This window comes from Panthera tigris, chromosome D1 (assembly GCF_018350195.1).
Source record: "Panthera tigris isolate Pti1 chromosome D1, P.tigris_Pti1_mat1.1, whole genome shotgun sequence".
Classification (NCBI taxonomy): domain Eukaryota; kingdom Metazoa; phylum Chordata; class Mammalia; order Carnivora; family Felidae; genus Panthera; species Panthera tigris.
This window is the reverse complement of record NC_056669.1, coordinates 4,947,594-4,962,884: the sequence shown is the minus strand read 5'-3', so window position 1 is coordinate 4,962,884 and position 15,291 is coordinate 4,947,594. Positions and strand designations below refer to the sequence as shown.

Below are 15,291 nucleotides of genomic sequence, written 5' to 3'. Positions count from 1 at the left end.
CCATTCTGTTGGTTGCCTTTTAGTTTTGTTGATTGTTTCCTTTGCAGTGCAGAAGCTTTTTATCTTCAGGAGGTCCCAATGGTTCATTTTTGCTTTTAATTCCCTTGCCTTTGAAGATGTGTCAAGTAAGCAATTGCTACGGCTGAGGTCACAGAAGTTTTTTCCTGCTTTCTCCCCTAGGGTGTTGATGGTTTCCTGAATCACAATCATGTTCTTTATCTATTTTGAGTTTGTTTTTGTGAGTGGTCTAAGAAAGTGGTCTAGTTTCATCCTTCTGCATGTTGCTGTCCCATTCTCCCAGCACTATTTGTTAAAAAGACTGTCTTTTTTCCATTGGATATTCTTTCCTGCTTTGTCAAAGATTAGTTGGCCATACTTTTGTGGGTCTAGTTCTGGGGTTTCTATTCTATTCCATTGGTCTATGTGTCTGTTTTTGGGCTAATACCATGCTGACTTGATGATGACAGCTTTGTAGCAGAGGCTAAAGTCTGGGATTGTGATGCTTCCTGTTTTGGTCTTCTTCAAAATTACTTTGGCTATTCAGGGTCTTTTGTGGTTCCATATGAATTTTAGGATTGCTTGTTCTAGCTTCGAGATGAATGCTGGTGCAATTTTGATTGGGATTGCATTCAATGTGTAGATAGCTTTGGGTAGTATTGACATTTTAACAATATTTATTCTTCCAATCCATGAGCATGGAATGTTTTCCCATTTCTTCATATCTTCTTCAATTTCCTTCATAAGCTTTCTATAGTTTTCAGCATACAGATCTTTTTCATCTTGGTTAGGTTTATTCAGAGGTGTTTTAACCTTCTTGGTGCAACTGTGAATGGGATCAGTTTCTTTCTTTGTCTTTCTGTTGCTTCATTATTAGTGTATAAGCATGCAACTGATTTCTGTACATTGATTTTGTATCCTGCAACTTTGCTGAATTCATGTATCAGTTCTAGAAGACTTTTGGTGGAGTCTATCAGATTTTCCATGTATTATATCATGTCAGCTGCAAAAAGTGAAAGCATGACTTCCTCATTGCCAATTTGATGGTTTGATTTCCTTTTGTTGTCTGATTGCTGATGCTAGCACTTCCAACACTTTGTAAACAACAGCGGTGAGCGTGGCCATCCCTGTTGTGTTCCTGATCTCAAGGAGAAGGCTCTCAGTTTTTCCCCATTGAGGGTGATATTAGCTGTGGGCTTTTCATAAATGGCTTTTATGGTGTTTAAGTGTGTTCCTTCTATCCCGACTTTCTCGAGGGTTTTTAATAAGAAACGATGCTGAGTTTTGTCAAATGCTTTTTCTGCATTGATTGACAGGATCATATGGTTCTTTTCTTTTATTAATGTGATGTATCACATTGATTGATTTGCAAGTATTGAACCAGCCCTGTAGCCCAGGAATGAAACCCACTTGATCATGGTGAATAATTATTTTCATATGCTGTTGAATTAGATTTGCTAGTATCTTACTGAGAATTTTTGCATCCATATTCATGAGGGGTATTGGCCTGTAGTTCTCTTTTTTTACTGGTTCTCTGTCTGGTTTAGGAACCAAAGAAATGCTGGCTTCATAGAATGAGTCTGGAAGTTTTCCTTCCCTTTCTATTTTTTGGAATAGCTTGAGAAGGATAGGTATTATCTCTGCTTTAAATGTCTGGTGGAATTCCCCAGGGAAGCCATCTGCTCCTGGACTCTTATTTGTTGGAGATTCTTGATAACTGATTCAATTTCTTCACTGGTTATGTATCTGTTCAAGTTTTCTATTTCCTCCTGTTTGAGTTTTGGAAGTGTGTGGGTGCTTAGGAATTTGTCCATTTCTTTCAGGTTGTCCAGTTTGTTGGCATATAATTTTACATAATACTTCCTGATAATTGCTTGTATTTCTGAGGGATTGGTTGTAATAATTCCATTTTTGTTCATGATTTTATGTATTTGGGTCATCTCCTTTTCTTTTTGAGAAGCCTGGATAGAGATTTATCAATTTTGTTTATTTTTTCCAAAAACCAACTCTTGGGTTCATTGATCTGCTCTACAGGTATTTTAGATTCTATATTGTTTATTTCTGCTCTGATCTTTATTATTTTCTTCTTCTGCCCATTTTGGTATCTTTGCTGTTCTGCTTCTATTTCCTTTATGTATGCTGTTACATTTTGTATTTCAGATTTTTCTTGTTTCTTGAGATAGGCCTAGATTGCAATGTATTTTCCTCTCAGGACTGCTTTTGCTGCATCCCAAAGCGTTTGGATTGTTGTATTTTCATTTTCACTTGTTTCCATATATTTTTATATTTCTTCTCTAATTGCCTGGTTGACCCATTCATTCTTTAGTACGGTATTCTTTAACCTCCATGCTTTTGGAGGTTTTCCAGACTTTTTCCCGTGGTTGATTTAAAGTTTCATAGCATTGTGGTCTGAAAGTGTGCATGGTATGATCTCAATTCTTCTATACTATGAAGGGCTGTTTTGTGACCCAGTATGTGATCTATCCTGGAGAATGTTCCATGTGCACTTGAGAAGAAAGTATATTCTGTTGCACTTGGATGCAGAGTTCTAAATATATCTGTCAAGTCCATCTGATCCAATGCATCATTCAGGGCCCTTGTTTTCTTTATTGATCCTGTGTCTAGATGATCTATACATTGTTGTCAGTGGGGTATTAAAGTCCCCTGCAATTACCACATTCTTATCAATAAGGTTGCTTATGTTTGTGATTGTTTTATATATTTGGAGGCCCTCGTATTCGGCACATAGACATTTATAATTGTTAGTTCTTCCTGATGGATAGACCTTGTAAGTATTATGTAATGCCCTTCTTAATCTCTTGTTACATCCTTTAATTTAAAGTCTAGTCTGTCTGATATAAGTATGGCTACTTCAGCTTTCTTTTTACTTCCAGTAGCTTGATAGATATTTCTCCATCCCCTCACTTTCAATCTGAAGGTGTCCTCAGGTCTAAAATGAGTCTCTTGTAGACAGCAAATAGATGGGTCTTGTTTTTTTATCCATTCAGATACCCTATGTCTTTTGGTTGGAGCATTTAGTCCATTTACATTCTGTGTTATCATAGAAAGATATGGGTTTAGAGTCATTGTGAAGTCTGTAGGTTTCATACTTGTAGTAATGTCTCTGGTACTTTGTCTCACAGAATCCCTCTTATGATCTCTTATAGGTCTGGTTTAGTGGTGATGAATTCCTTCAGTTTTTTATTTGTTTGGGAAGACCTTTATCTCTCCTTCTATTCTAAATGACAGACTTGCTGGATAAAGGATTCTCGGCTGCATGTGTCTTCTGTCATCACATTGAAGATTTCCTGCCATTTCTCTCTGGCTTGCCAAGTTTCAGTAGATAGATCTGTCACTAGTCTTATCGGTCTCCCTTTATATGTTAGAGCATGTTTATCCCTAGCTGCTATCAGAATGTTCTCTTTATCCTTCTATTTTGCCAGTTTCACTATGATATGTCATGCAGAAGATCGATTCAAGTTACGTCTGAAGGGAGTTCTCTGTGCCTCTTGGATTTCAATGCCTTTTTCGTTCCCCAGATCAGGGAAGTTCTCAGCCATGATTTCTTCATGTACACTTTCAGCACCTTTCCCTCTCTTCCTCCTCTGGAATCCAATTATCCATACATTATTAGGTTTAATTGTGTCACTTAATTCTCTAATTCTCCCCTCATATTCCTGGATTTTTTTATCTCTCTTTTTCTCAGCTTCCTCTTTTTCCATAATTTTATCTTCCTATTCACTTATTCTCTCCTCTGCCTCTTCAATCTGAGCTGTGATCACCTCCATTTTATTTTGCAGCTCATTTATAGCATTTTTTAATTCCTCCTGTTTGTTAGTCTCTTTATCTTTGTAGTAATAGATTCTCTGCTGTCCTCTATACTTTTTTCAAGGCCAGTGATTAATTTTATGACTATTATTTTAAATTCATTTTCTGTTACATTGCTTAAATCGTTTTTGATCAGTTCGTTAGCTGTCGCTACTTCCTGGAGTTTCTTTTCAGAGGAATTCTTCCATTTCATCATTTTGCATAGTCACTGGAGTGGTGAGGAACTGCAGGGCTCTTCCCCTGTGCTGTCTGGAGAAGCTTTGTTGGTGGGCGGGCCACAGTCAGACCAGATGTCTTCCCCAGCCCACCACTGGGGCCACAGTCAGACTGGTGTGTACCTTATCATCCCCTCTCCCAGGGGCAGCATTCACTGTGGAGTGGTGTGGCCCCTGTCTGGACTACTTGCACACTGCCAGGCTTGTGGTGCTGCTTAGATGGGATCTGGTGTATTAGCAGGGTGGATCCAGAAGGTGCACAGGGGCGGGAGGAGCAGACTCAGCTTGCTGTGCCTTAGGTTGTCTGCTTCAGGAGGGGCCCTGTGGCACTGGGAGGGAGGCAGACCCATCAGAGGGATGGATCCACAGCAGCACAGCGTTGGGTGTTTGCGTGGTGCAAGCAAGTTCTGTGATGGGAACTGGTTTCCTTTGGGATTTTGGCTGGGAGATGGGTGAGGGAGATGGCACTGGTGAGTGCTTTTGCTTCCCACCAAGCTGAGCTCTGTCCTCTGGGGCTCAACAACTCTCCCTCTTGTTGTCCTCCAGCCCTCCCACTCTCAGAGCAGAGCTGTTGACTTGTAACATTCCAGACATTAAGTCCCACTGGCTGTCAGAACTCATGCAGTCCAGCCCCTCCAATTTTGCAAGCCAGACTTGGGGGCTCTGCCTTGTTGGACAGGCTGCCCCTCCAATGCCCCGGCTCCCTCCTGCCAGTCCGTGTAGTGCACACCGCCTCTCAGCCCTTCCTACCCTCTTCTGTGGGCCTCTCATCTATACTTGGCTCCAGGGAGTCTGTTCTGCTAGTCTTCTGGCAGTTTTCTGGGTTATTTAGGCATAGTGGTTGGAATCTAAGTGGTCAGCAGGACGCGGTGAGCCCAGCGCCCTCCTACACTGCCAACTTCCTTCAACCCATCCTGTTTCTTAATGGCCATTTCTCCTCCTCATTTTCTTTCCCTTCTTTATTTCCCATCCCTTGAAAAATATTACTTTGTACCATCTCTGTTGCTACTTCTAAATTAGCTTTTTAAATTGCTTTTATCCTGAGGCAGGGCTGAACATACTAACACAAAAAAATGTTCACAATAGAGTAAGGGAAACAAAAATCACAACAGTTATAGTAGGAGTCCAATTTTTGTGTTTATATATACATAATAAGTTATAGTAAATACATATGTTTTTTCTGGCATTTAAATCTATTTACTCTATTAATATGTATCAATAGACTTATAATGGGAAAGAAAATAGATTAAAATGCTAGAAAGATACCTATCAAATTTTTAATACAGTGATGTGGGGGAATGACAATTGGAAAATGGGACATTCAGTTGATAGGTATGAATTTCCTTGTTTTTAAAAAATAAATGTCACTTACAAAGAAAAAGTTTAATGCTTTCAAACTGCGCCTCTTTGCACAATATCCAGTGATGCCCAAAGCTGCCCAATTTTGTTCTGCCTACGCTGCAGGATTTTGACAAGGATGGAACTCAGTGGTGACCATTTCCCCTGCTATTACCACAAATGTCATTATCTCAAAAACAGACATGCTGCCTACAATGCAGACCTACACGCATGCACCTTGCCCTGGGAACTTGCCCCACGTGTCCTGTCAGCACTCCATGGCACCTGTCTCCACAGAACCTCCTCCAAGCATTCCAGCCACTGCCCTAAGAGCAGAGCATTGCACCTGCCTGCAACTGTCAGGTTTGGAAGGTTAGTCAATGCTTCCCCTGGGAAAGCTAATCACTGTTTTCAAAAGCTCAATTATAAAAGAAATCACCACACAAATGGGAACACAGAGAATAATCTCAAAAACAATAATAAAGCCATAAAACCTCATACTTAGCACGTTATACTTGCCCATTTCTTTTTTGATTCTCACAATAATTCTGTGAGCTAAGAGAGGCAAGGGCTTACAGAGAGTCCCTGCTTTTTGCTGCTTTGCACTTCGCCCATGTGCTCACCCAACTCCACCAAAAATCCTTACACTTTGTGTTTTGCTGAGTCATTTGCTTAATCATCACCTCACCTGCAATCTCCAAAAAAGCTCCAGACCTTTGTATCTAGAGAACACAGCTGAAATAAGCATTTTTCTTCTCCTGGGAAGAAACACTGTAGAGAAGAGCCTGACAGCTAGAGTCAGAAAGACTTCTGATCTAATCTTGGTTCTGCTACTTAGTAGCTCATGCAGTCTTGGTCACATTGCTTAACCCACTAACCCTCAATTTTCCCATCCATAAAACAGGGAACTTAATTCCTACTTAACAGGGCTGTTGTAAGGATTAGATGAGAACCTGGGATGAAGCAGCTGGCTTTAAGAAACCTCACTAAGCATTTGGACCTTAGCAAAATCCTTTCCTGGGCCCCATCTGCTGGTGATAAAAAGTAAAGTCAAGGCTACAATGAAGGAAAGTAGTTTTCACCAGGTAGCTGTTCTTGGACTCACATAACTTACAGAAACTCGTAATATTGAAAAGCAGGAATCGACTGTATCAATGTCTCTGTGTGGTAGTAAAAGAAACCAAAGGATGCAAGGCAGAGTCACGCAGCTCGCTGGGAAGAGAACTGCAGACTCAGAGTCCACAGAAGCCAAACCGAAGAGGTCTGTGGGTAGAAGGAAGGGAAGACAGGCTTCCAAGTCTGGCTCCACTGCTGTTCTCGGGGAAATCTCTTCCCCTCCTCAGAACCCTTGGCTCCTTTCTATGCCTGTTCCATACTGACAGATACACATATTTTTGTGTTTTACAAACTTTGCAAAAGGCTTGCAGTAAGGATGCTATACATTGCTGATACATAAGCGTTTACATTGATGAGTGGACATCCACAGTCTGGAAAGTTCTTCAGCAAACTGACACCAGCAGCTTCTCCCTAAGAGCCTCTTTCTGGAGACGCCAGCTTCCCACCACAGAGCTCAGACTCCTTTCTCCCTTAAGTCTCTATTATCTCCAATTCCTTTATGATTTTTCAGAAAATGTCAATTGTCACTTGCTCCTAAGCCCTGGACCTGTATTTGCACCAGCACATCCATTAATAAGGCCCATTCACATCAAGGCCCATCTTTCTGGGTCTCACCCTTCAGACACACCAACTTTCAGAGACGACAGCTTCATTTCTGTCTGTCCATACCCAAAATCTCTGTCAATAAAAGGGCACAGTATAGATATTTACAGAAGGACCAACCCTCCCCCACAGTCTCTCCCTAAACTCACATGTAAACCTGAGAAAGCAGAGGCAGTTACAGTTACATTATATCTTTACATTGCATTTTTTGTTCATCCCACTACTCAAAGAGACAAGACAGACTGAGGCTGATTACTTTTGAATATTAAAGAGCGAAGAGAAGTAAAAAATGACATATCCCTAAACTCAGGAAATTGGAAGGAGGTGTCGAGATGCAGGATGGACTCTTTGGTTTGGGAAGCTCGGGGTCAGAAGTCCCTGGCGTTGAGCACACGGACATGTCCAGTTGTGCGCAGGACATGTGGGCACAGAGTAGAGGGAAGAGGTCAGCGTTGGAGCTTAGGTGACACACAGCTCCCAAGATGACATAAGAAAGATGACTAAAACAAGACAGGAAGCTGTGCTCCTCAAAGAGAAAGGGGTGCAAGGAAACAAGGAAAGAACAAAGCTCAAGCCTCAGGCGATGCCTACAGTTAGCAGTTGCTGGGGAAAAGAAAAAACAATGACACAGAAGAACCGTGAGTATCTTAGAGACTAGAAGAGCCTCAAAAGAGAATCAAAACAATGTGCTGTCACAAAAGCCACAGCGACAGAGAACTTCAAGGGAGAGTGGGAAGTAGGATCAGAGGCTCCAGGTAGTTCAAAGATAATTGCTTCACAAGGTCTGCAAAAGGGCAGGAATCTCTTACCATGTTAGTTCTGCAGTATGTTGGGAATAAAATTCAAGTTTCAAGTTGGTAGTAGCATGAGCAACTTTATCTAACATTTACTGAGCACTTAAGCTATGCCCAGGTTGCCAGATGAAATACAGGATGCTCATTTAAATTAGAATGGTAGGTAAATAATGAATAACTCTTAGTGTATCTTCCATTTCATATAAATAACTGGTTAGTATAGGTATCTCCAACTGCACATAAACAACACATAAACAGCTGTCAGCTGTGCTGACAGCTCAGAGCCTGGAACCTGCTTCGGATTCTGTGTCTCCCTCTCTCTCTGCCCCTCCCCTGCTCATGATCACTCTCGCTCTCCCTCCAAAACAAATAAACTTTTTTTTAAAGTCCCGCATTTCACCCTACATAAGTAAGGCAAACATAGGTCCCTGAACTGGTACAACAAAATTGGTTTGAGAACTGCTAAACCCATTAGAACTTCTAGTTCATTGCCTTAATAAGCTACAATGTTAACAGAAATCTCAAAATTAACATCATGACCTGTTTAAGCAGTGGACTCTAATATACATTTTTATGTAACTTTTATCAAAGAGTCAATTCTTGATTATAGACATGCTTAAGAATACAGCAAAAGGAGCCTGGAATTAAGTATAAAACAACCTATGAGAGTTTTCCTACATCATTACTTACTAACATTCTATGATTTCTCTTTGAGCCTAAATTTTCTTATCTGTAATGATCCTTGCCTATTACAAAGGGTCACTAGGCAAACTTGTGTCCTTAAAAGTGTTCCATAAATTATAAGTACTATACAAGTGGAAGGAGACCTCATTATTATTAATTATTGCAAGAATAGAAGGAAATATGGTTCATGTAACACAAATTTGATTAATATGATTTTGGAATTCACCTGATACAAACTAATTTTGCATTTAACAATATGATATTTCAAAAGCATAGTATATAGTACAAAGCATTTTTGTCTCATTTTATCCACTGTGTTAGTAATTGCCTCATATTAACAATGAGAGTCTTATACTCCATGGTGTTTCCAAGGTCTGTTCATCTCTATGATATCTAAATCTACAATGACAGTAGAACAAAATGGCACCTAAACATTGGTAGGTGCTGGTGTAAAGCGAGCCTAGATTTAAATTTTTGTTGCAAAAGATTCACAAAGTATGTAAATAATTCACATGTGGAACATGAAATTAAAATTCTAAAATATCAAGGTTTTATTCATTCTGTCTCAGATATCTTTCTTAACAGAATTCAGCCTGATAATGTGTTCATCTTGCAAATATTTAGGAGGCCAAGTCATACTGAGTGTTGGCAAACAAAAGTCTTTGAGATCAAGGGGTTTATATAGTCAAGAGTAGAGACAATTAGAAAACTGAGTTCCTTGGGGTGCCTGGGTGGCTCAGTCAGTAAAGCTTCTGACTCTTGGTTTGGGCTTATGGTTTGTGAGTTCAAACCCCATGTGGGGCTCTGCACTGACAGCACAGAGCCTACTTGGGAATCTCTCTCCCTTTCTCTCTGCCCCTCTCCCTCTCAAGAGAAAAAGAAAGAAAGAAAGAAAGAAAGAAAGAAAGAAAGAAAGAAAGAAAGAAAGAAAGAAAGAAAGAAAGAAAGAAAGAAAGAAAAGAAAAGAAAGAAAAGAAGGAAGGAAGAAGAAAGAAAGAAAAAGAAAACTAAAGAAAACTCAGTATATTATAGGACATTTTTCCAGTACATTATTATGGGTATTCCCATGAAGATGAAGTAAGCATACAGAGATAATTCCACATCAGAGGAGAGCAAGAAACCAAGCTTTAGTACTAGGTCAAGGAAGGGGGCCCAGATCAAGTGATATCTAAGAGGAGAGAGAATAAGTAAATGAGTCAATCACATATGAGTGGGATGGGATAACATTTGGAACCAGTGGGGGTGTCCAGAGCAGAAAGCATAAAATAAATAAAAGAAGTATGCATTTGATAAAATATGATAGAACTTGGAAGACCATGAGGGAGAGGTAAAAGTTTAGATTGGATAGCTAAGGAGAAGGAGAAGGAGAAAGAAATAGTATAAACCAATTCAAGAGAGTTACACTTAATGTTGAGGGCAAAAATTGACATTTTCACCTTTTAGCCGGGATAAATATTACTATTACTAGTATGGAGAGTAGAGAATTAGACTCTAAAATTTTAAAGAAATTAAAATTAGATGGAATGGATTTGAAGCAAGGGGGGAAATTGTAAGACAGAGAAAGGAGTCAAGTGAAATAAGAGATTTCTTGCTTGCAAGATCTGGTGTATGATGGCATTGTTAATTAAGAGAGGACACTAGTCAGTTTTCACTAGTTTAGACCATGGCAACAAACAACCTCAAAGTATCAATGTGCTATGGGAACAATTTATTCTATGCTTGCATTACATATCATTGGTTATAGGTCAACTACCACAAATTTTCTCATTCGAGGACCCAACCTGAAAGAGACCCTGTCTGAAACATGATGCTCTGTAAACAGAAAGAAAAAACAAGATAGGTTCAGGAAGCAAGTATTAACATAAACATCAACTCATACACCATTGGCCAAAGCAAGTCACATGGCCATTCCCAAGGTCTTCAAAGAAGACAACACATATTTCCTTTATCCAAATGATTCAGTCTAGCACAATCACCTTTCTGATCACAAATATTTGCATACCTCTTTTATTCACACAAAATGAATGAGACTCTAAATGTTTTTCCAACCAGGTTGGAAATCCAGGATCTTGTTCTAGCCTCTATACCAGATTTAAGCCCTCCTGACTCAGACACCTATAAACAACAAAATAAAACAGATGATATCTTCCCTACACACATCCAACATACAATGGTGGGATGGGGACAGGATAATGATGATAGATGTTGCTATTTAACAAAGAGAATAACTGGAAGGCACAGAAGTCATTGGTTGATAGCAATGCTGAAGCCTTATGGGACTAATGTTGCAATAAACCTGTATCTTGGGGAATAGATATATTCTTGTTTAAGGCCAGGTTTTGTTATTTGGGATTAGCTCCCCAACCTATGTTTTCCCATAGTCCTTGGTTACTCCTCAGAGGTGCTCCCTTTTCCAATATCTTCCTTGGCCACACATGAAGAAGGTGTAGGAGAATATGCAGCTCTTTGGGGCTGGGCAGCTTTCTCAGTCTACCCACTGCCAGAAATAGCTTTGGGAATCACAGCTGCTTTTAATCCAAGTTGGCAACTCTTTTGGCATCAACAGTCATTTAAAAACTTTTTATTACTATGTTATAACCAGCTTCATGTGTCAGTAATCACACCACCATTATTTTTGTGATATACATCTTTCTACATTCACAACTGGTAGTTTTAGTTTATCAGGATTCTACTAGACCAGTCCCTTAATCTTTGTCCACCAGCTGATTTTATAAAACTAAAAGAATAAACTTCCCCCTGCAGTACACTTTGTCCATGTAGAGGTTTTAACAATATATAACATGGCACACTCTTGATCTGGTCTTTGTCCCAAGGCTGAACCCCAATGAGCCCTTATTGCTTAAAGCATTTCTGTTTCTCCTCTTTTTTAACTAGTTGGAGAAAAAACACAACTTTACCTTTCAACCATTCAAGTCCTAGAATTTCTCGATTCCTTCTGTTCTCTTCCATTCCTTCTTGCAAACTTCCTGGTTCTTTTCTAAGATCCTTTCTTCCCAGTAGAACCTTGGCCAAAGGAAGCTAAAAAGAACCAAGGTGCATAAGTGACATTCTGTTCCTAACCTGTTCACTTAAAACCACATGCACATCAGGCACATTATCTGCTTGTATGTTATCACAACATTTTTATCAAATAATTTTCCACTGAAGAACACAGTGGAAACATCTTTTGGGCTTCCAATGGGTTTCCGTGCTACCCATTTCCGGATCCCAGAGTCAATTATTTGTTTAGCTGAATCCCACTTCTAGCGACCAAATTTGGTGTTTGCATTTTCCCGCCTAGTGAAGTTAAGCCATATTTTTTTAAAGCTTATTGTCATCCATATATCCTCTGTGGGGCAAAGGGTCTTTTCAAGTCTTTAGCCTGTTTTCTTCACTTGTATGTTACTTTCTTATTTTGGGGGTTTGAGACTCTATATATTCTAGATCCAAGTCCCTTACCAGACATGTGATTCACAAATATTTTCTCCCAGTTTGTAGCTTGATTTTTCATCTTCTTACCAATGTATTTCCCAGAGCAAAATATTTTAATTTAATGAAATTTAATTCAGCACTTTTTTTTTTTCTTTTATGGATTGTGCTTTTGGTCCCATATCTAAAAAATCTTTGCCCAACCTCAGATCACAAAGATTTTCTCCTATAATTTCTTTTGGAATTAAAATAAAAATAAAACCATTATAGTTTACATTTTATGTTTAGATCTATGGTCCATTTTAACTTAATTTTTGTATATCTGAGGTATAGGTCAAAGGTCTCTCTCCTTTTGTTTTCTTTTTTGTTGTTGTTGTTATGAATATCCAGTTGTTCCAAAACCATTTGTTGAAAACCACTATTTTTTCTCCATTGAATTGCCTTTGTACCATTGTCAAAAAAAATGAGTCATATTTTTGTGGGTCTATTTCTGAAATCTTCTGTATCCACTGACCTTTGTGTCTTCCCACTATCAATATCACTCTGTATTGATTGCTATAGCTTTATATTAAGACTTAATAATGAGTACTATGGGGGACACCTGGATGGCTCAGTCAGTTGACTGACTGACTTTGCCTTAGGTCACGATCTCACGGTTCATGAATTCTAGCCCTGGTGGGGCTTTGTACTCACAACTCAGAGCCTGGATACTGCTTCAGATACTGTGTGTGTCTCTCTCTCTCTGCCCATCCCCTGCTCGCGCTCACTCTCTCTCTCTCTCAAAAATAAACATTAAATTTTTTTTTAGAAAGACTTAATATTGAGTACTATGGGGGCTCTTGGGTGGCTCAGTCAGTTGAGCATCTGACTCTGTCTCAGGTCATGATTTCACAGTTTGTGAGTTCAAGCCCCACATCAGGCTCAATGCTGTAAGGGCGGAGACCACTTTGGATTCTCTATCCCCCCCACCAGCTCTAGTCTCTCTGTCCCTCCCCCAACATACTCTCTCAAAAATAAACTCTAAAAAATTATTTTTAATAAATAAAAAGGAAAAAAAATACTGAGTACTGTGATTTCTCCAACTTTATCCTTTTTAAAATAGATCTGGCTATTCAGATTCCATCTCTTTTTCATAAAATGTTGGAATCATCTGGATAGATCATAGGTCTGTATCTATGAGATGATATTGATAATGACAGATCAATTTGGAAAAATGTGACATATATGTTGAAACTTCCAATCCATTTACATGGTATATCTCTGCAGTTCTTTAGATCTTTTATTTCTTTCATCTCTGTTCTGTAGGTTTTAGCAAAAAGGTCCCCTCCTTATCTTTTTTTTATAACTATTGTGAATGGCATCCTTGGCAAATTTTGGGTTCAAGGTTTTCATTGCTTTTTTTTTAAACAAATGTACAACTTTTTAATGTATTCACCTTGTATCCTACAATATTACTGAACTCACTTGTTAGTTCTAGGAATATTTTTGTAGATTGTTTGGGATATTCTACATAAATAATCATCTTGTCTGTGAATAGGAGCAGTTCTATTTATTTATTTTCCAATCTGGATTGGGGCTTTGTATGTCTGTCTGTTTCTTTGTTTTTCCTTATTTTGCTGGGTAGGACTTCTAGTAGGATGTTGAAGAAGCATGGTAAGGGTAGACATTCACCTGTGGGAAAGCATGAGGTTATTGCCATTAGGCATGATGTTAGTTGTGGTCTTTTCTTAGATGCTCTTTATCAGACTGAGGAAGTTCCCTTCTATCCCTAGCATGCTGAAAATTATTAAGTGATGTTGAATTTTTTCAAGTTACATTCCTTCAGCACTTGATATGAGCATGTGGTTTTTCTTTAGATGGTTAATATGGTGGATTATACTAACTGTATTATTTCCCAAAGTCCCTATGAGGAAAATATAGAGAATGGATTTTGGAACTATTTCCTAATAAATACATTTAAAGACATGAATTTCCATACAGCACAATTTAGCTGCATCCTAGGAATTCTGATATGTAGTGTTTTCATTTTCATTCAATATGAAGTATTTCTAATTTTTCTTTTAATTTCTTTTGTGACCTATGGGTTACTTGGCTGCATATTCTTTGATTTATAAATATTTGGTGTTACAAACCAAATGGTGTGTTTTATTGTTTTATTGTGGTCAGGGAATATAATCTTTGTGATCTCAGTCTTTTTAAATTTAATGAGACTTGTTTGATACACCAAGAGATGGTCCATCTTGATCAATGTTCTGTGTGGATCTGAAAGGACTATGCAGTGCAGTTGTTGCTATAGCATTCTATGTAACTGTCACTTAGGCTGAGTATACTGATTGTCCTGTTCAGGTCTTCCATATTCCTACTGGCTGTCTTTCTACTTGTTCTATCATTTATTAAAAAGGATCACTGCCGCCTTCAAATATAATCATAAACTTATCCATATTGCTTTCCACTTTCTCTGGTAGTTTTTCTTCATATGTTGTTAAACCTGTAATTCAGTTCATACTGTTATATGTGGTTATACTTTTTATAAATTGAAACTGTTGTCGTTATAAAACATCTCGATCTCTTGTAATGTGCCTTATTCTAAAGTTTACATGGTCTGAAATTAATATATCCACTGTGCCTGTTTTATAATCAGTATTTGCATAATGTATCTTTTACAAACTTTTTTTATCTGTATCTTTTTAAAAATGTTTCTTTTTTTTTTATTTTTGAGAGAGAGAGACAGACAGACAGAGAGTGAGCAGGGGAGGGGCCGAGAGAGAGCGAGACTCAGACTCTGAAGCAAACTCCAGGTTCAGAACTGTCAGCACAGAACCTGACATAGGGACTGAACCCATGAACTGTGAGATCATGACCTGAGAACAAGTCAGAGACTTAACCAACTGAGCCACTCAGGTGCCTCAATCTCTGTCTTTTTTGGGGTGGGGGGTGGGGTGGGAGTGGGGGGTGAAGAATCCTAAGCAGGCTCCATTCTCAGAGCAGAGCCTGACCTGAGGCTTCATCTCACCAATGTGAGATCATGACATGAGCGGAAATCAATAATCGAACACTTGACACACTGAGCCACCCAGGTGCCACCTATTTATCTGTATATTATTTAAGCTGGGTTTTATTTGTTTCTGCAAACTAACAATCTCTACCTTTTATTTTTTTTAATATGAAATTTATTGTAGAATTGGTTTCCACACAAAACCCAGTGCTCATCTGAACAGGTGCTCTCCTCAATGCCCACCCCCCACTTTCCCCTCTATCCCACTCCCACCCCCATCAACCCTCAGTTT

General features: G+C 38.9%; 1 long non-coding RNA gene across 3 annotated transcripts in view; it reads right to left on the bottom strand.

Moving 5' to 3' along the window:
- Positions 1-5,626: 5,626 nt before the first annotated feature.
- Positions 5,627-15,291, bottom strand: part of LOC122231142 — a 103,714-nt gene continuing 94,049 nt past the window's right edge. For 2 of the 3 annotated variants that reach the window (XR_006208298.1, XR_006208296.1), the window contains 2 exons: positions 11,494-11,614; positions 5,627-5,734 (listed from right to left, as the gene is read on the bottom strand). This is a non-coding gene — a long non-coding RNA (uncharacterized LOC122231142). Of the gene's footprint in view, positions 5,735-10,321; positions 10,388-11,493; positions 11,615-15,291 lie in introns of those variants that run through there. The other variant, XR_006208297.1, reaches the window with a different exon arrangement.